General features: G+C 33.3%; 1 protein-coding gene and 1 long non-coding RNA gene across 5 annotated transcripts in view; one reads left to right on the top strand and one right to left on the bottom strand.

The window, feature by feature from the left end:
* Positions 1-22,678, bottom strand: part of LOC118188684 (uncharacterized) — a 355,582-nt gene that overhangs the window by 189,591 nt on the left and 143,313 nt on the right. Inside the window, exon 1 of one of the 4 annotated variants that reach the window (XM_085807510.1) lies at positions 19,600-19,992. The exons of the other annotated variants lie outside the window; for them this stretch is intronic. The gene's annotated coding sequence lies outside the window, so the exon portion shown is untranslated. Of the gene's footprint in view, positions 1-19,599; positions 19,993-22,678 lie in introns of those variants that run through there. 4 annotated transcript variants of the gene reach the window in all.
* The window catches only part of LOC146993476 (uncharacterized), a 178,639-nt gene continuing 173,093 nt past the window's right edge, over positions 17,133-22,678 (top strand). Inside the window, exon 1 of the long non-coding RNA XR_015038476.1 lies at positions 17,133-17,268. This is a non-coding gene — a long non-coding RNA (uncharacterized LOC146993476). The remainder of the gene's footprint in view (positions 17,269-22,678) is intronic.

Here is a 22,678-nt window from a genome sequence, read left to right as displayed (position 1 = left end):
GACCTGTGCGGTCAAGAATTTTGCGCATTGTTGAGCTGCAAAATTTGAAAACAAGGTAAAAAGGAAATTCTTCATGCTATTGCTTAAAAGCAAATGTGATACTGTGGTTCCCGTGTATAATTTTTTTAACACTATGTAAAAATAAATTGCAATTACAAAAAGTTTAAATACAAGAAGTATGAAATTCTTAACAAGAAAACTGACAAATAAAAAGTGAATGTAAAACTCAAATCAAATTTGAATGTTAAAAAATGTTGATGAAAGTTTAAAAAATCCTAAAACATTTTAAAATAAACACAAAAATTATTTAAAACACTAGCAAAATTACTAAGAAGCGGTAAATGGTAAATTAGCCTAATTCGAATCTCATTACGAACTTTTCAAGGGAAATGCACAATGAGCTTCGAATCCAGCTAATTCCATAACACGTTTTTTCAAAACATGAAGAACTGAGACTGAACACGAAAAACATTTTTGACTATTAAACCTACAAAATTATCTAATATAACTTAAGTCTCATTTTTTCTGTTTCATTTCCCGACGCGTCCGCTGGTTAAAAGTAAATGAGGAACACATTAATGGTGCACGGAAAAAACCATACAAACTAGCCTGGTTAGGCAAATGTACAGAACAAAATATATAGCGAATTGCTATAAGGGAGGACCTACTTAGCCTTTTTAAAATTTAAACCATAAAGCGCATCAAATTGAGTCTTGCTATGACCAAAATTAAAACAAGGGTAAGAAAAAATTTTAAACATACCAGTATCTATGACTTCTTCTGTGAAAAGCTGTGAGCTAAAAATTACCGTTTTCTTCCAGAAAAGATAATTCAGTTCACCAATTAGGTGGGACGACGTAAAAGGGGAAATAAACGTCATGAAGCTATGGCCAATGAAACGTAACAGACAGTGGGCACAACTTGACTCAACAAATGGGGGGGGGCTTCATGGCCGAAAATGGTGATAATTTGATCAAAATGGCGTCTTGCTCGAAGTAAATTCTAGAAAGTTGTTAGAAGGTGAATACAAAATGGCTAACTCCAAAAATTGGTAAAACTGGCCAGAAAGCAGTTGAAATTGGAAAAATACAGTAATTTGTTAATTAAAGTCGTAATTCTTCAAGTTGGAGGGCTTGCAAGCTACTTGAAACGAAATTGGCCCTTAAAATCAATAAAAAGGAAAGGAATGGCCAGAAAAGGCTTTACTATCTTATTTAAGAATATAATTTGAAGTTCTGAGCCAAACGTGGAGAGTATTGAAGTGGTGAGAGGAATTAACTTTACATTTTTATATTAGATCATCTGAATTAGTAAAAAATTTCATTATCTAATTCAAAAAATCTAATGCCCGCTTTTTTTAATGAATTTTTAATGACTGTTTTTGGAATAAGATTGCTTTGTAAGGTTTTAACAAAGTAGAGTACTTTTTCTTGGAGGTGTTTTGTATTATTACAGATTCTTTTAATTCTAAGAAGTTGTGCATTAATTGTATTGATAACGACTCTTTCAGAAATATTAAAATTCCAGTTAGTTAATTTAAGAGTAGGAATGTTGAAATTTTTGCGTTTGTCGAAACTTTTTTTAAGATTCTAATCCAGAATATGTAAATAAAGGTAAACTACATCATTTTGAACTGTATTAGTGGTATTAAGCTTGAGGCAAGTAGGGTAAATATTTGCTTTCTCTATTTTGTTGAAGTTGTTAAATGCAATAATATCATCTATGTAACGAAGATGTGTTGGAAATACTTTTGATCTTCAATTTTAAGTGAACATACAAATTTAAATTCTTGGGTAAAAAGGAATAGTTCACAGATTGCAGTTGAAAAGTTTCCGCCCATAGGTATACCTTGTACTTGTTTAAAGATGTTGTTATTAAATTGAATATAATTGTTAAAAAGTACACTTGTAAGAAAAAGTTGCCAATCTTCAGTAGATATTATAGTAGTGATCTGTGGAAATAAATTAGGGGGAGTACGCACGCTACTATGAATTTCTTCTAGTGGTAAAGTAGTATAAAGGTTCTCAAAATCATAGCATTGGATATGCTCTATTTTAAGTGAATTTAAAGTCTTAAGAATTTGTTCGTTGCTTGAAATCATCCAGTTGCAATGTTGATCTTGAAAATCAAAATTATTGATAACATCTCGAATGAGTTTAAGTTTCTGTGCAAAGAGATAATCTATGTCTTTTAAATAACTTCTGATACTGTTAGCAATGTATTTGAATTTGACTGGAGTTTTATGAAACTTTGGAAGTGCATAGAGATTTGCAAATCTATTATTAAATTTGTTGGGATGGATTTTATGTCTTTTATGTAGTGCTTTAAATTTATTGAAAAGAATTTTAGTGCTGGCAGATACTTGTTGATAGGTGCAGGTGCTTTGTAATTCCTTATGCAGAATGTCATACTAAAATATTTTTCATATGACACTGAAATTATTACTGTTACTCACTTTGTCGATTTTGGTGTGATAAAACTTTCTTGCAGCATATCAATTTGAGATTCCAGATGCCTCTTACTGTAGATTTGACTGAAACTAGGTAGCTTAAAAAGCATAAGTTCAACGTCTTTAATTAAAGCTGCTTTCCATTCAAGAAATGTTGTCGTCGGTAAGTTAATGCGATTATTTGCTAAAATAACGAATTTATTAAGATCATTACTGAGCTGCTTTAAGCAATAGTGTTTATTAAGACCGAAAGTAGGACGAAATTTGGTACCTAGTTGCATGAGTTGTCATAGTTGATCATCTTGAATGATGCTAAGATCTCTTGCGATTATATGTTGGTGAAAAGGATCTATGAAACTAAAGTTTTTTCAAATTTAAAACAAGGTGTAACTTGCAGCTGTTGGTCAGGGAGCAGATTATGACATTTTTTGAACATGTGGGGAATTTTTAGTTGACCATAAAAAGGGTGCTTGAATTGTTACTGTACAGAAAATTTTTTTGAGAAAAAAAATTACTTTTTTTCAATTTATAATTGCAAAAGTCAACTATAAGATCTTTGACTATTGAGTTACATTGATATTGTTGATTAAGTTTGCCAATAAGATTCCATAATGTAACATCTTTAAAGGTATGTAAAAGGTTAATGGCATTTTTTGCGAAAGCTTTCTTTTCTAGGAAGGAATTTAGATTTTGAATAATTAATTCCAAATCCTGCGTGGAAAAATATCTTTTGTTGATTGAACTTCCTCCTCTTTTTCCTCTGGGAGTAATAGTACTAAAAAATCTAAATTGTCCATAAATAGATTCTTCTGCTTGTCTACAGTGGTATTGTTAAGATTTGCGTTAAGTCCATAAGGATAAAGTGTCCTTTTTTTGAAGTATGTAGATACACTCTTTAAAGAGTCTCAATTTTGTGTCAGGTGCAACATCAAGCACGCTTATTTCAATGTTATCAAAATTGTGAATTTGAAAATGCTCAAGAATAGCAGTACGGTGTTTTTCATTAGTGTTATTTGTGTGAAAATTTTAAAATTTTTTTTATATGTGATCTATGGTTATTAATTCTGAGGTTGAGAGGGTTTTGAGTTTGACCTATATATGTGAGGGAACAATCCTTTAATTTGGTAAATACAGTTGTATGGTTTTCATAGTGTTTGTTGACAAAGAGATATAGAAGGAGAAAGCGTGGCATTTAACCTACAACATTTACAAAGCATCGGTCTTTTCGAAAACAATTACAGGAATCGGTTTAAAACTCCAAGAATTAATCTACTTTTTTTTACAACGAATGATGACAAATAACTTCCGTCCAAAAATTCCAAGAATTAATCTACTTTTTTTACAGCGAATGATGACAAATAACTTCCGTCCACGTAATCTTAGATATTCAATCCCTTGTCTTTCACGATAGCATGTATCAGTGACGGTCATACGTTTACTGATTATCTGAGTTGACAGGAAGGTCTCTAAAGTACAGAGTCTTTAGTTTCCTTTGCTGTAGGAAAAATTTTATTTAATTTCAGAATTTGAAATTATTGAAATAATGATAATTCATGAAAGATTACTATTACATCAGTTATATGTTTCGGAAAATTCGAATTCAATGAAATTATTAGAAATGCTAAATATTATTATAAATTTTAAAAGTAAAAAGTACAAAGCATTTATTGATGCGTACACTGTTTACATGTGAAAGATAGGTTTAAATTATGATGAAGACGATATGAAAATAAATGTGAGGTTGTGAAAATGAAGCACCTGAATTAGATTATAAAATAAATGCAGAAATTTTAAGAACAAAAGTTTAAAAAGTCCACGTTATACATTATTTCAAGCGATAACTCGACACTTAACGTGAATTAATTTCGCTATAATAATTTTGTTGCTTATTAAATAATAATTGCTTAAATTACATTACAATCAGTTTCAAGTAGCTTTTATTACTCTTTATCAATCTGGTAAAAAATCATTTGCAAAACACAGACAATTAAATAATAAATTCAGAACAAAGCACATCGATGTCATTTTCCTAAATAACCCCAGATATCAAAGATACGCACTATTACATCTTTACTTATGGCGCAGGTTTTGAATAATACTCTACTGATTTCGAGGATGATACGTCTTCTTCTTCCGCAATAAATATCCCCCACCACCTTAAATTTACTTTTGAGAAGGAGGGACCTGTGTGTGATCATTTTATTAATCAATAGAATTTTATTCAAAATGTACGCTTAAAATAATTTTCCTTTCACACCCAATTTAAAATTTTTGACTGGCGTATTTCTCTTCCACTTGATATATATACCTCATTATTTTAACTTACAGCACACTAACTTACCTGACACGAATAACTCAAAGCGTCAACTCTTCGCATGAAGAAAAGACAAAAGAAATAAAACTAATTTCGTCTAAATCAATAACCACATCGACAGCACAACCATTTGACCTTCGTATCGCTACAATACAGCGTTTACGCATGTGCTTTTCTCTTTAAAGGTCATGATCAATTCGATAATCTAGCGAGAACTTTTGAGTATCGATACATAAACAAAAATGCAATAATATTAATCCAAAAGGTAACATAAGAGCGCTGCCAATGAATTTTTGAAAAGACAAAACATTTAGAAGCCATATTGGTGAAAAACAATAATATTGAATACACTGCTGGAGACTTTGAACTGGTCGATCAATTTACTTCACTCATATTCCAACGACACAGTCATTTATTTATTTATCAGAAATGATTTCGAATACAATATAAATAATAATATTAATAATAAAGACTCATAAATACGAAACCTGTATATTTTAAATTCCGTTTGTTTCACTATAGGATCCGATTTTTTTTGTTGTTGTTGTTGTTGTTGTTGCCAGATCGATGGTGCAAAATCTTGAAATTCCGTCCGAAATGCAATTAATTACAACACAACTGATACACATAACTGTAGATGTAGATAGATATATTTCTAAGCGGAATTTACGGAAGAAGTATAATAATCCACACATTAAGAACATTCTCGGTAATTATAATTACTCAAATGTGCACACTGAAAAAAAAAAAAAAAAAAAAAAAAGACAGTTCTATATCTCCCGTTCTACTGGACCGATTGACGAAATTCAAATTGCGTTTTTCATGCCTCGAAAGCGCGACTTAGGATATGTATTTGATTTATATATAGTATTGTTCTAATATAGGTAATTTGACTAAAAATCGGCATTTTTCTGAAATGCCATGCTAATTTTTTTTTTTCCATATTTGTATTCTAATTCTCAAATTATGCCTAAATATTAAATTTTTGTAATATTTGATTGGAAATTTACGGAGAAATTAAAAATTTTATCTTGGCCCATTTTTTTCAGTTTGCGCCAAGATTAATTAATTCACTTGACCAACTTCTAAATTTATAGCAACCTATTTTACTTTCCTTTTTTTCATTGTACACGAGCGGGAAAAAAGTAATCGTTCATACTTACAAATATAAATCATAGACAATAACAATGTGCGTAAAACACATTTAGTGTTATTATCGCTTATAACAGATATGCCAAATTTCAAAACATGCCAGTATGTAAATTCACGTATATTTTAGGAAATTTTGAATAAAAAACTCTAATTTTTTGCAGGTACGCTTAGAAATACATCTAATTTAAGATGATGGTAAAAACGTTATAGGTTGTAATTCACATTATTTTTCGAAAGATTATAAAATTTATTTAAAAATACAAATTTTAAAAATAAATCATAAAAAAATGGGCAAATTTTATTTGGAATGAACCTTAATTTCAAAATGTGAAAAGAAGAATCAAATACGTTTAGTAAAAAAAGAGATATTAATAAATACATCAAATTCAATTAACATTGAGGAGCCAAAAATTTGAAAGCTAATTTTTAACAAACTACTCGTGCGATTTTTACAAAACTTGGCAGTTTGGCTTGAGTTGTAGAATTGAAATATGGAAAAAATATGACATGTCATTTCAGAAAAAGTCCGATTTTGTGTCGTATTTGACACAAATCGCTATATATAAATCTAATACATATCCTAAGCCGCGCCTTCGAGACATGAAAAACGCAGTTGAATTTCGTCAATCGGCCCAGTGTAACGGGAAGATATAGAACTGTCCTCTCTCCCCCCCTTTTTTTTCTCACAATGTATATAATTGACAATTACAGATGTTATAAGAAAATATAGTACTATTTAATTAATACAGTGGATGTTCTAGCGTTTAATACAGTTGTCAGAACGAATAAGACATCACTGGTGTAAGTCTGATGGTAAACATTTTAAACTGCAATTTTAAAAGAATGTTTTCATTAATATGTTCCTTATCACTAAATCGACAGCGAACTATTCAATTCAGGATGTTTTAAAAAGTGTTAGAATATGCGTTTGGGAGATAGTTCGCACGTATGATAGACCGAGAGATCTATTTTTGGATGGGGGATAGCCTTTTTTCACAATTTGATTGTGTCAAATGGCTTTTTGTACCTGCACAATTACTGAACGCTCATGTTACCCATTTTCATTTATTCTAATTATATAGTATAATAAAAATATTCAATAAAGTTCAATACCAAAGTTTATATTAACTTTTATTCAGAGATCTACGAGCTTTGTTTTGAACAGTTTGGGTCGACTTCAAATGAATAATTTACACCGAAAGCAAAGAAATGCTTAGAGATAATAAATGCAATCTGAAACTCCGACTGCCGGGTTAAAGTTTTTCTCACTCTTTACCGCATGCCTTCGTGGTGCAACTGGAAAGCACGTCCGACTAGTTATCGAATTTTAAAGAGTTCAAGCCCAGACAAGAACACTACACAATTTTCGCTTCTCCTCTTTCAAAATAAAAGGCCTAATGTTCTCCAAATCGAAGATGAGTATTTAACACAGCTTGAAAGCTAAATAGTTAGTATGAATCACGCATATTCTACAAGGCATCAGATATAAACATCTTATAAAGGTCTAAATTATCTTCTTAGTAACAGAAATATTTATTACACGTAATTTCTAAAATGTAACTTTCTTTTCAGATTTGTTCCGTAAAAGTTTTCTTGAAGTCTTCTGAATAAGCTATTCATAGTTTTTTTTTAATTACACTTGATATGATAATCAAGCAGAAACTGAACATTCTCTCAGATGACTGACAGTTTACCATATCGATACATACACTGGAACATATCAATACATACAGTGAAAATTTAGCGTCGCCCAGAAGGGAAAGGGGTTAGTGACACTAACTGCCGTACCGAAGGTTCCGGGTTCGAATCCTGGAGAAGGCATGAATGTAAAATGTCTGTCCCTTCGTAGACGATAACGGTGGCCGCGTATTGGGTGCTTCCATAATAAAATGACCACCACTTTTAGCCTTAGTAGTGGACAAAGATTAAAAAGTAGTAGTGCCCGCCATTTAAAAAAAAAAAAAATGCGCTGAAAATTACTGTTTAGCATTCTATGACGCTATCTGCTATCTGCCTCGTGGCGGTTGCAGATTTTGGAAACATACGTTACATCTACAATTCGTTGTGCGTCATACTGTACTTACTAAAGTTTTCAAACTAAATCCAGAATTTTATTGCTTTGAATTCATGCGTTCTGAAAGATGCATTCTTTGCATAGCCCAGATAAAGTATACTTAGGCCCGGCATTCTTAGAAGCGAACCATAAATCTTCCACTCTCGACCGAGACAGCGGGAACGCATAAAGCTGTTGGTTTGAAGTCGATTATGGTAAAGCACGCAAGTTGTAAACGCTCTGCTGTCATTAAAGTCACAAAAATGCCACCGAAGAGGAATTCGGCGTGAAAGGTATTTTATTGCTATTAGCATTATAACTCTACCTGCCATTCAAAAATAGAATGTTATTCATTTAAAACAAATCGAAAATGTCTAACTACAGAACACATTATGGCGCAGTATAAAGTAAAAAAACAAAAAACAAAAAAAGTGATAATTCGATTTTCAGGGCTTAGAATGAAGCATGAAAGATTCATCGTAAACTTTATAATTTTATATCTGCTGATTATTATCAAAGGCAGCTGATAAAACACGCCTGTCATTCTGATACAACCAATTAATTAATCCACTTTATTAGCTTGACTGCGGCACAGCTGTCAGATACAGACAATAATCTGCCCCACAGTTCTGCAGATTGTGTGCTCTGGAAGTCAGTGCGAAGACTTAGCTTGAATCTCTTTATACAACGCGATCTTCTTACTATTCTTGTTCTCAATTGATTTTTCGAGTTGTGATTGTTTTTCAAGTTATAATTATATATATTAGTTGTTTTTCAAGTTATAATTATATATATATTAGTGATATTAATAATAGTTAAACGGAAGAAGGATATGAAGTTTTTACTTTTGCACAAATTAAGATATAAATGGAAAATATTTTCTTCCGAGTTTGTTATTTTTTCAACCTCATTAAATGGATAAGAAATATGTTGGACTTTCACTGCCCGTTTAAAAGTAAGGTAAACTAACATGTTTTCCGGAAAATGTAATTTCTCTTTCTCCCACACTTTTGGCGTCAAAACAAATAATTCCTATATTATAAATTTCTCATTTAAATTTTCGAGTACAATCTCGCTAGACTGCAAGTGATATCCAAAAATATCTCAAAATCCCTACTTAACAATATTTCTACCACTTGTGCATTATAATTTAAAGGAAAATATAAATTTAAGCCTACATAAAATGCATGAAAGTGACATTTCAGTCACTATGAAAAGAATTATAGACATTCCTCCCATCATATCTCGCCATGATGAGCAAATCAGTCCAGTAATTCCTTTATCTCAAAATATTTATTTAATCATGACCTAATCCTTTAAATCCTTTATGCATTAGGCTTACAAGGAAAAAAATTAATTTAAACAAATATCAAATGTATGAAAATGACTTTTTTTTACTACGTAGTGAATTAACGATACTCCCGTTATAAGCTTTGATAATATAACTATCAGGACTCGGTTCCAACAACTCGATGGTCCTGAGTTCGACACCGGGTAACACAGTCTTACTTTCTGAATGAATCCGTACTTTCAGGGCCCTCCAGCGCCGAGCGGTAAAGGCTGAACACCGATAGTTCGGCCCAGGATTCGAATTCCGGCGAACGGGTTAGCTGCATGGGCGTTTTCTTAGTTTTCCCCATATAACGTGTATATGAGAAAGTTTCCCTTAAAAAGTTCTCCACGAAGGCATCCCTCACCTTAGACAGATAGCCCTCGAGTGCTTTGCCATAACTAAATAAACCAAAACCAAACTTAAGCCTTTAAGATCTTCTCCTCTCCACAAGTAGGGGTAGTTTCAGTAATTTCTTCCTCAGTACCTCAACAATGGATATATATACACACATGTTCATAAGTGTGTGTGTGTGTGTGTGATTACGGCAAAGCTATCTGCCTAAGGGGAGTGATGCCTTCGTGGAGGACTTTCTAAGGGAAACTGCCTCGTATACACGTTACACATGGGTAAAACCACGAAAACGCCCATGCAGCCAGCCCGTTCGCGGGATTCGAAGCACGGACCGAACTACCAGTGTTCAGCGACTTTACCGCTCGGCCGCTGGTGGGCCTCACATGTTCATAAGAGCGATATCACTAGGTGGTAAAACTTAAAAAAGCTCGTTACCGTACTATTGCCTATAATAAATGTAAGTTTGGAAAAATAAAGCATGTTTTTAATGTAACTTAGAGTGTTGGGAGGAGAAGAAGATACTTTACGCTCTGCTTATACAGTTTTCCTACTAAAATAGCATTTTTTATTCAATAAATCGTTTATTTTGAAGGTTATATGTTTTGAATGATTTCGTGAAAACCAAGCAAAAGAGTAAAAAAAGGGGGAGGAAGAGGAACAGCATTTATGACATTATTTACTTTATTTTTCCTCTAATATACTTTATAAGGTATTTTTTCCCTCCTCCCAGCATGCCTTCGTGGTGTAATGGTTAGCAAACTTGTTGCGTATTCGAGAGGTCCTTGTTCGGACGCCACTGTACAGGCATTATGTTATATTCAAGCAGAAAATTTGAAAAGTGAGCAATGCCCTCGCCGGGACTGGAACCCGGACCTCTCGAATACGCGCCGAGTGTGCTAACCGTTACCCCACGAAGGCATGCTTGAAGAGGGAGAAAATACCCCCTTTTAAAGGGTGAACGGGGATTAGGGGACCCAATCACCAAATCCTGGTAGTGAAGTATCATTATTCACCACTAGGGCGCCACTGTAGGGACATTAGGTTATTTTGAAGCAGGAAGACGTGAAAAATGAGCAATATCCTCGCCGGGACTCGAACCTAGACCTCTCGAATACGTGCCGAATGTGCTAACCATTACACTATGAAGGCATGCTGGAAGAAGCGAGAAAATTAATGTCATCTAAATCTAAGCACGTTTATGAAGCGTGCCGCTCATGTAAACCGTATCAATCCCATGTCTTACGTGGGGCTTAGAAATATTCCTCTTAAGCATATCCATTGCAAATCACTACACGGACCTATGTAGGTGAAATTCTGTAGACACGTCTTTAAAAAACATTAGCTCAGATCTGTAAATAAACAGGAAAGTATCTTCACCACGCTGCGATGGATTTTACACAAAACTCTCACGTCATACTTTACGAATGATTCACACCACTACTTTTAAAATGAAGCTGCCGTAATATTCATTTCAGGCAATTTATAAATGTAATAAACTACACAAAATTAACGACATTTTTAGGAAGTGGGACAAATAGTAAGCATATAATAGATAAAAGAGTTACTTCCCCGCGCACATACGTCATAGTATTTGATTGTGCGGATTGTGTATCATGTTGAAAACTGATAATATTAAGGTCAGATATGTACTAAACTAGCCGCATCGCAATCAGGTCTTCGAAAGTTCAAGACATGCTATGAAATAATTTTTTCTGCACTCAATGAGTCATAAAAAATTGGAGGTTAGAGAATACATACGTTTGGAGTAAATCTGAACATCCTGAAAGTAGGCAAACTACCAAAATAGGTCAATTTTTAAGACACTGAAGTGGAACAAATGTTACTGTCTAACGACAGTTATCATCATAGTATCAATAGAAGTAAAAATATCATTTCAAGAAATAGTTACTGATAATGCTATTCATGATGGATAAACAAGGTAGAATCTTACACATTATTTCGACTGTAAATCTTTTTAACAGACATATGTCAATTGAGATTATTTATTATTTACATAATGGCCTTTCTTTAAATCACAGAATACTAAAGAATAGTAACGCATAAAACAAAACTCATTTATGATATTGTAAAAAGAAAGGTTTATTTCATGATTTTTTTAATTCTTGCAAAACGATTATCAGTTCTGGAATTGACATTTTTCTTCGCCGCGGGGGGGAGAAGGGGATAAAGATACTACAAAAACAAAACGGAGAAAACCCAGATATTGGATAGAGTAAAGTTTCTGATCCAGAGATTTAAAAATACAATGTATTCAAATACACATCCGATCGCAAAATAAAATTTTAAGCTCTTTGATTTGACTTTGGTTCGACAACAGGTTTAGCTGAGGAAAAAAATCTGAGCTTTTGTAGTAGAATATTATTGTGTTGCAAATTTAAAATACCAGCCACTTGAATAAAATTCACAGAAAGAGCTTTCCTGAATTCAGAAATTCTTCCGTATCTTTGCTTGTATCTATATAGTACTGCCTGTACCTCAATATAGTATATTTATGAGGGAAAAAACGGATGTATACTATAGTTTAGTGATTAGTAGCAATTTGAGACGAAAAGGCTCAGTTATGCATAATCAATATAATCTTTAAAAGAAAACAGCTTTATGGTTAAAATTTAAAATTTTTCAGGAAATAATCTATAAAAAGAATTCTCAAGAATTATACAAGTAGTAAAATTTTACGTAATGCGCGAGAAAAATTATTTGACGCCTCTGATCACTAATGTTAAAACATCGCAATGCAAGGAATTTTTTAAATAAGGATTATTACCTTATTGTTCAACACACTGACGAAACGATCTGCAAAAGTTATTAACTGTACGTTACTTATATCATTAAACTAAGGGTAAAACAAAATGTGCTAACCTCTTACGAAGAAAAGTAATAGATAAAGTTTATTCTGTTAGCAAAAAAGAGACAAAAATATTTCAGCGGTTAAAACTGATAATTTCATTAGTTTCTGAATAATGTTTTCATTGCATAGACAAAAGTCACATATACCATTGCAATTCATAAAATCGAAAATTGGTAAACAGAACTTCCGTTCACCACTACGTTAATACTCGTCTACTATGCGGCCCTTCATCAGTACACATAGTTTCACTTTAGGTTATGTGTACTAATCAGTTTCGGTCAGAACGAACTAAAACGTTTTTTCTCATATTACTTAGAAGGAATTTAAATTATTAGAAATTTATATTATTTATAAAATATATTTATAAATATAATTTATATATTTATAAAAGACAAAGGTTAAGCATTCAACAGAGTGGGTATGGAGAATCTCAGAAATCGTTCATCACTCTTCTTTTCTTTTTCCTCCTCCCCAATGGGTATCATATGAGCACAGCTGTCCCCGAAAAAAAAAAAATGCTAAAGAACAAAAACTGCGACAGAAATAGAACTGCAAGAAGGATAGAAAGACGTGAGTAGAATCCTAAAATTAATACTCAGTTACATACAGGTATTTCCACACTGCAGTAAAGTTACTATAGACACAGAACTACACATAAAATACTGTAGTACATACGTATGTAGGTTGGCTCAAAAGTTTCGGCCTCATTATAAAAAATTGTTTGGCAATAAATTCCTCTGCCAAATATGTAATGGCAATACTACGTTCCGTAGGAAAAATAAATAAATAAATAAGTTCCGTCAGAGAAATTTTTAAAAAATTTTAAGCTTCGTTATAGAATTCATATGCTTTTTTTTTCTTGACTGTTTTCTGAATAAAGTGATGTGACAGTATATTCTGAAATGTTTAAAACTGAGTATCGTCGTTCTGTGATCCAAATTTTGACTAAAAAAGTTTTTAATCACAAAGAAATAAAACAAGGCTTGGCTCATGTATGTTTTTGCTAATTCCTCTTCTTATTCTGCAGTGAAAGAATGGATAAAACAAATTCGCATGGGCCTAAACTGTTTTAATCGACGATGATTCTCCTGATGGTCGACCACAAGAGACAATGACATAACAATACACTATTCGCCTCGAGGCGGAAATACTGAATGATAGGAGATTAATAGTAGAGCGATAGCAGCAAAACTGGGTCTGTCTAAAACGACTGTTCGGAACATTCTACATGAACATTTTCACATGAATAAAATCTCTGCAAGATGAGTAACCCGACTTCTTTCAACAATTCAGGGCAATTCAATAACAGCAGTGTGGGTTTCAGGAGCTCGACCACGCCCCCTTTAGAGCCCAGATTTAGTTCCAATTGATTATTCGTTATCTTTCTCCAAACTGATACCTGACCTTCGTGGAAATAGATTTAATGATGATGATGAAATGAGCAATAATTGAACATTTAGAGGATAAAACTTCAGATACGTTTTCAGGGGCTCATTAAACTACGTGAAAAGTGCGTCAAGGAACAAGGTTACATAAAAAAAAAAAACTATCAAAATTTAACTAAGTATTGCTAAAGTTTCGCTCAACTACTATTAATAAAGAAATGTTAGAACTGTGAAACTAGTTTCCAAGCTGACGACTATTCTACATACATCAAAACATTTTCTGCACAAGTTGGAACTTAAGTATAGATTATAATTACGGTGACCATATTTTTTCGGAGAAAATAAAGGACACTTGTAACGTGACATGAGGGGGGCGGGTTATGGTAATTTAAATTCGTGCTCAATAATTTTGTGTTAGGGGTGGGGGTTTGTGCGTTCGTGTGACGTCACAAATGTTAATTTGGGGTCTTCCAAGGTGTGAAAAATTGTGACATGGGGATTGGGGATGGGCAGGGTCAAAATTATCCCAAATATTGCGATCATTTATGGACGCCTCCTGATAAAAAAAAACTCCAAAAAACTTAGTAATTCAAAAGGTTTATTAAAACAATAGAAGCAGACATTAATATGTTCAACGAGTTTTAAATAGTGTAATATGTAAATATAGGATATTAAATAATTTATTGCTCATACTTTCCAGATGTATGGATTTTCCGCAAAAGTGCCGGTTCACGCTTCAAAAAGTCGTGAAATTCAAGGCAATTCATTTCAAAGTTAAATTTTACAGCTATGCTGGCTTGTAATGTACTAACACTTAATTGGTTTTTGTCACTGGTCCACATATTATTTACTAATGAAAATATTCTTTCGACGGGAGCATTAGTTCCAGGTAGACATAAAGCAAACTCAATGGGTTTACAAGTATTGTTGAAGGCAATATGATTCGCTTTAAAGTGATTAAATATCTCCCCACCTTAGGTGGCAGGATTTGCTGTTTTGCCTCCATTCGTCAATTTTTTCATTGGTAATGTAATTTTTTACGAGGGTAATTTCGTCAAATAATTCACCGTCGGATATTTCGACCGAACATTGTTCTGATATGAAAATGTAACTTGCCTCCACCTTCGACCACACAGGGACTTCTCGCAAAGTGATCCATTCAAAAACTTCTGCTTCATTGAAACACATGTCCCAATTGCTTAGATATTCAATGCATGTTTGATAAAACGTGCAAGCTTCAGAGATAAACTGTGTAGATTGCATATCTTGCACTTTTGATAACGTTTTCTTTATCACTATTGGAACAAACTTCTCATTTTTTCTTGAATTTAGCTTAGTTTTTAATTCCTTAACAAGTAACGATGTTTCACACATTGAAATATCTTGACCTTCAGCCTTCAAAATATATTGATGAAACATTGACGCTTGATTATGAACAAAAAATAACCATTCCTCTGATAATTCCCCATTGAAAAAAGTTTTAAGTATTGTTGGGCATTTATCCCGATTTAAAAAGTAAGCCTTTAAGGGTTCAAATAGTTGTAAAACTCTATCCAGTGCTGGCAGAAGAGTTAACCATCTTGTTTTACTGTAGCCAAGTAGCTTTTTGTATTGGACCTCTGCCTCATCACAAAATTGTTTCAATATTTCTACTCGTATTGTGTAAATATAGAAATGTGAGTAAATTTTTACCAATACCACTTCAATATCTATCGGAAGGCAATCGACCGCAGTGCTGATGCAATTATTGAATATGTGGGCTGCACAATTAACCCCAATCAATTTCTTTTTGCTCGATTGTTGCATTTTGTATAAAACATTGTTTTTTCCTCTTCTTTGAGAACCACCAAAATTAACATTTGTATTATCCGCGCACAAGGCTACCAATTTCTTGGTGGCCCCAAATTTCTCCAGCGATTCATTGATACAATTTGTCAAAATATCGGAATTTTCACCGGGAAGCTGTTTTATATTCAAAACTTTTACTCTAACTCCAAAATTGGGTAAAAAATATCTGACGAGAATTGTACATAATTTGGTGTTGCCATGATTCGAACAATCAGAATAAATGGTGATATAATTTGTTTCGCTTAGGTCACTTTTGATCGCTTCAAATGAATATGGGGCGAAGACATTGCAAATAATTGATTCCATTTTTGTCCTTGCGCAAGAATATTTTTCTTCGAAACACTTCTTAATTAGTTTGGAGGAGCAGTCACTAGATCTAAATGAATAATTGTGTTGAACTGAATGATAACACCACGATGCTTCTTTTAGGGCTAACGCGTTTTGGGTGTCATTATCTCTTTTATTAACAAAAAATTCATTTAAAGATTTGCTCGTCGAAGCCTGCCTATCCGCATCTTTGTGTTTTGAAGTTTGAAGATGCTGATTAATTGCTGATCTGCCGCTATTTGCAATGTTGAAAGTGGCTAAACATTTACTGCATCTGACATCGCTATCCGATTTTCCTTTTTTTATGAAAGGAAATTCTTCCTGCAATGCTTGGTTGAAAGTGCACTTTCTTTTAGGCGCCATGAATGGTAAAAGTCAAGATTTCTATAAAATTTAGTTAGATAATACCGAAATATCAAAACTGAAAATACAAAGCAAACTTACCTAGGAGCTAGGACCAGGGTAAGTCATAAATTGATTACCGTTGAGTAAACTAAAAGCTGTAAAATACAATATTTGGGTAACATTGAACGAAGGACGTGCCGCGCGCACAAACCGTAGAAGGAGAATGAACACAAAGATTAAAGAAACTAAGCAGTCCCTAGTTATGTGGTGGTGGTACTAACGCGAGAAGCAAGCATTGCTCCGGCCCGACTGCGTATTTGTCAGCGTACGGCTCGGCTGGCATTTAGAAAAATACGTTGCGGGTGCTCCGATCTAGAGTTGCAGAAAACCAATTTGAGAAATTTGATTTTGCGACGATTTCTCAAAATAAAGGACAATATGCTTATTTCAGGAAATAAATAAAGTTAGAGGACAGAGCCTTCAAATAAAGGACTGTCCTCTGAAATAAAGGACGTCTGGTCACCGTAATTATAATAGAAAAGATGAGAAAAACGAAAACATATCATAAACTACTAGCTTTCTCCCTCCCGAAAAGAAAACGAAACGCGACATCCTATTACAAATCATAGCATAATAAATAATCTTGGGGGGAAAAAAAGGAAGAGGAATGACAACCTTGAATTCCTGAACGGCCATTGCGTTTTCGCGTGGAACAAGCTGATATATTCTACGCGTATGTACGTTCCAATGTTCAATGGAGTAATTTAGTCAGCCGTTTTGAACAAAACGAGCAAGACCAATAATGATCGGACTAGGTGATAATCTGGAAGTCTCAGATAAATGTATGTATATATCTTTCAAGTTATGTTTCGCGTATGTCAGTAAACTAACGCTCGCTGTTTGAACATGCGCCTTTCTCGTTTTAGCGTTCATACAAAAACATCCTCTAAACTTCCTTGAAAAATGAGAGCCTATATTATACTTTCTAAAGTTTTCTACATACTATTTCCGACACGTAAATTTTGAAAACAGGACTTATTTTACTTTTGAATCTCAGAAACTCATTAATATTATGATACAATTTTTAAACGCTATACTGGATATTAGTTTACTTACAGGATTATCTTTACCTTGATGGGTAAAACAAATTCATTTAAGATATATTTGATATTACATTGATATTACATTTAAGTAAAGTACAGAAATGCCAAATCCATATTTTAATAGTAAAATATAATAAACAAACACAGACATTTTGCAAATCAGAAAAAAATAACATCAAGAAATACCTTTGTTCTGTTGGATATGCATTTAAATCTCAAACTTTTAGAATATTTGTCCAGAAATTAAAAAATGTATTTATGAACACTTTTATAATTTAATTTTGTAAACTGCATTATAAATTTCCTAGGACATTTCTATGATTAACATTAATTAAAAGTTTATGTAGTGAGAGAATATTTTCCGCATATCTAAATTACAAAAATTTTAACAAATGTTCGGTGTTTCCCCCCCCCTTACTAATATTTATGGACGTTTTTAAAGATAAGAGATATTCTGTCAAAAAATTATGAATGTTACATTTAGGATAACCACTGGGATATTAGCATCCGTCCACATTTACGAACCCATTAGCTACCTGTACAGTGACATTTACGAACCCATTAGCTATGTATACAGTTTATTTAAGACAGTGCTTTAAAAATTTTGAATTACCTCTTTCAAGATATGGGAAATTAAACATTACTTTAAATACACTTCAGATGTGTAACAGTAAAAAATTATGGGTATATAACTTAAAAGCAATTAGCATGAAATAAATTCAGATGAAAATATTCTTTTTCCTAATACAATTTTACGATATTTTAAATTGCAAAAATAATCAGTTAGTGAATGAATCAAAGATTCTACTTAAAAAAAAAAAAAAAAAAAAAAAAAAAAAAAAAAAAATAGTGCACTTTTTAAAGCAGAATTTTGTAAAATATGTTGCGATTTTTTGCAAATCATACCATATTTTATAAAAATAAACAGAAACAAAAATTTCTATTTTTTCATTTATAAATAAAAATTAATCCACTGAAAAGAGCTCAGTATATTCTTTCTCCTTTTCAATATGCTACCATTTTTTGTAACTTCATTTTAATTGTCATAGCCTTTTCATATATCGACATCGCACACTGACCAAAAACAGCAATACTTTTTTGAAATACTATTTAAAACTTGTGCATTATAGGATCATTTATTAGAAGATGATGTAATCACATATTTAAAATTATATTTAAGATTGAATCTTTATAGCACAAAGAATATACTGCGTCTACTAAAAAAAAATTATTTTTTACACAAATTTTATCTCATTATGTATACCGTCAAAATTTTCGAATTATCGTAAATTTAATTTTTGACGATTTTTTTTCTTACTTATTTTCTTATAGAAAAAGAAATAACGGTTTCTATGATTTTCACTTCATTTTCATCAAATTCTATTTCACTAAGCTTCAAATTGAAAACTTAAGTTATTAACGGCTTATTTCACGTCAAGTTAATTATTATCTAGGTCATTATAAAGTAAATTATAATCATTTACAAAATAAGTTGATCACGTAAGTTTTTCTTATCACAAACATTTTGATATCATCTATTTTTTATATATACAATACGGATAAAAAGAGATAGCTTTCTTGCGGTTCAAATTAAAGAAACAGAAAAACACAGAGACGCCACTGTATGGTTATCAATTACTTGTTGGCAGATGACAAATTTATACATTTATAAACGGACTAAGAGATATTGCATGTATAGCAAGAAAAATAGTCTCCTGCTTTTTCTGCGAAAATTTTGTATATGTATTTTGGAATATTGCGAGCACAATGAATATTCCTTCTTCTTTAAAATAATACAGTTTTCTTAGCTCATATTCACAAAATTTTCGAAAAATACCTAGATTACCTTCGAAACTTTCATACAATTTACATGGAATACTTTGTACATCAATTTCTGCATACAAAATATACGCATGCCCCATCCCCTATTGCTGCTGTCTACTGATGTTGCTGAAAATCAACTTCATCGTATTACCCCAAGAACGCCCCTTCTAGATGGGTTTTTACAGTGCATCCCGAAAGTTCAGTGACGCCTCTGCTTCGGACGAAGAACGAAAGTGAGGAACTTACCGTTTAGATTTAGTTATCCCTTCAGACGTTTTAATTCAAACGCATGAAACGTTCTCTCCAGTAAAGAATGAGCTTTCTAAAATTTCTCCCCATGATTTCTCGGAGAAGAAATTAGAGTATCACAAGGAAAAATTCTTGTCGTATTAAGAGTGAAGAATTCCACTTTGCCGACCGAAGCGTCAACACGCTAGAGAAAAGTTAGACGCTTATTATACGAAGGTCAGTGAATCCACTGGGCAACGTTCAACACGTATTCAAGATCAGGATATTTAGAAATCCACATGTCCACCGAATGTTCAGCGTGACTTGCCGCAGTTCTAGAGCACCTCCAAAAGCATCCCCTTACGAACGTTCACTTTTCCGCTCCGAGCGGCTGTTGTGTGTGTATTTCTGGCAGCAGCAGCATCGACCCGCCTCCACGGACTGGTCCATTGCGCACGGAGGGGTGGGACATCTTGCAGCAGCGCCGAAGTCAACAGAAGCCGAAACGTAAACAAACAAGAACAGGTGATCGCGCAACCATCCGAACATACACTTTTTTTTTTTTTTTTTAAAATCCCACCGGCATATGAAAATTTTCTGCTTTAGTTCACTCGCGAATTGTAACATAGAATGGTGGTCAAAGCGACATATTTTCACACTCAGACTCGATAGGATGAAGCGATACTTTACATTTTCATTCTTTTCATTCACGCTGTGTCGCACATAACCGAAGTAGTTTGAAAATAAAGTTTTTGCCGTAGTGTTAAAACTGGACACTCTGCCTTTTCTTTTCTTTCTTTCTTTTTATTTATTTATTTTTTTAATTTTATTTTATTTCAGTTATGATGACATTTGCATTGCTTCTCAAGGAAAAAAAAAAAAATTATTAATTTATTAAGATTTTTCATCTGTCATACCTAGTTTTGGTTTGCTATATTCACGCTGTGTCGCACATAACCGAAGTAGTTTGAAAATAAAGTTTTTGCCGTAGTGTTAAAACTGGACACTCTGCCTTTTCTTTTCTTTCTTTCTTTTTATTTATTTATTTATTTATTTAATTTTATTTTATTTCAGTTATGATGACATTTGCATTGCTTCTCAAGGAAAAAAAAAAAATTATTAATTTGTTAAGATTTTTCATCTGTCATACCTAGTTTTGGTTTGCTATCTTTCAAGTTACAGATAAAAAGTGTAAAAACACCTTTAGCTGACACTTCAGAATATCAACGACCTTATGTATTTTGAGTTTTTTCAGAGCTATTTGTTGCTATCACTACGGATAAAGTTTCCTTGCAATTGACTAATATGATTTAAGTGATTGCAATGCAAAGAGTGTGTGTGTGTGTGTGTGTGTGATTATGGCAAAGCCTCGAGGGCTATCTGCCTAAAGGGAGGGATGCCTTTCGTGGAGGACTTTCTAAGGGAAACTGGCTCGTATACACGTTACACATGGGGAAAACCACGAAAACGCCCATGCAGCCAGCTCGCGGGATTCGAACCTCGGACCGAACTACCAGTGTTCAGCGACTTTACCGCTCGGCCGCTGGTGGGCCGCTATGCAAAGAGTAATGATAAGGAAAAGAGACGTTTTGATTACTTAGAATGCAGCATGAAAGGAAAAGGAATATCTAGATATAAGACAAAATTTCCTTTCTTTGCTGCGAATTAAGAATGAGAAAATGCGTTATTTACTGCAGTCCACTTTTACAGGGGTAAAATGAAAACGATTTTCTTTTCTTTTTTTTTTTTTTTTTTTTTTTTTTTAATTTAAAAAATCCTTTAACATTGTATAATTTTTCCTTTTAGTGCTAATGCCTTTGAAATAGATTTAAAAAATTGCTTAAAAATCAAGCTGGAAAAAAAAAAGAAAAAGTAAAAAGTAAATAAAATTTCCGGTTAAAATGTTTTTAGACATCTAGGTAAGAAATTAAAGCCATTATTAGTTATGATCATTAAAACAATTTAGTACATATCCGTCTGACAATTTCATTTACATACCCGTTGTCAGATCGCTGAAAATTTAATTATTCTTAAAACGCCCTGTATTTAAATTTTGCTGTCATAATACGGCTAGAATTATATCGGCAGGAATTCGTTCTCAGAAACTGCTAGACATTTCTTTCTTCGTTTTTGTTCCTACACATCTTCCCTCCATATTCTCTTACTGTTTCTATCATTCTCTCTAGTATCATTAGTGACAAACTGACTGACTACACTGACGGAAAAAAAAAATCCCAACACTAAGAAGAAGGAGTTGTGCTAGACAAATGAAATATGATAGGCGCGGTTGTACATCTGAAAGATGACGTCTATTCAAATTTCGCGCTAGGCGCATAAGTATGGCGCTAGTACAACCACTATGAACATGCATTCAGGTTTGCTTTAAATATGCACTGCAAAGTTGAGCGCTATTTATTGTTGAGATCTGATGTAGTCAGTTGATTGTTAGTCAAGAATGCCTTTAAAAAGACAAGCAAACCATTATTAACAGCTCTAGCAGTTCGAACGAGGTCGTATAATAGGGCTACGAGAAAGTGGATTTTTCCTTCCGCGATATTGATATGAATGTATCCACTGAGCATGATTGTTGGTAGCAGTGGTCAAGGGAAGGTACTGGCTCAAGATGGCAGTGTTCCGGACGACCACGTGGCACTACTGAGAGAGAAGACCGCAGTGTTCGGCGTTTGGCTGTGGCACATCGCACTGCTTCTACAGCAGAAATTCGAGCAGCAGTTAGCACCATAGTGACAGAATGAACTGTTACAAATAGGTTACTTGAAGGATAACTTCCAGCCAGACGCCCTGTAGCGTGCATTCCACTGACTACAAACCACTACTATTTTCGACGTCAGTGGTGTCAAGCTAGAGTTCATTGAAGGACGGAGTGGAAATCTGTTGTGTTTTCTAATGAAAGCCAGTTCTGTCTTGGTGCCAATGATGGCCATGCATTGGTTAGAAGGAGGCCAGGTGAGAGCCTGCAACCAACCTATCTGCGGCCTAGACACACTGGACCTACACCTGGAATTATGGTCTGAGGAGCAATTTCGTATGACAGCAGAAGCACTTTCGTGATTATCCCGCGCACCCTGACTTCAAA

This window comes from Stegodyphus dumicola, chromosome X1 (genome assembly GCF_044657685.1).
Source record: "Stegodyphus dumicola isolate Sdum_Otavi_A_Nest chromosome X1, ASM4465768v1".
NCBI lineage: Eukaryota > Metazoa > Arthropoda > Arachnida > Araneae > Eresidae > Stegodyphus > Stegodyphus dumicola.
The sequence above is the reverse complement of the archived record's forward strand: the minus strand, read 5'-3'. Positions and strand labels throughout refer to the sequence as shown.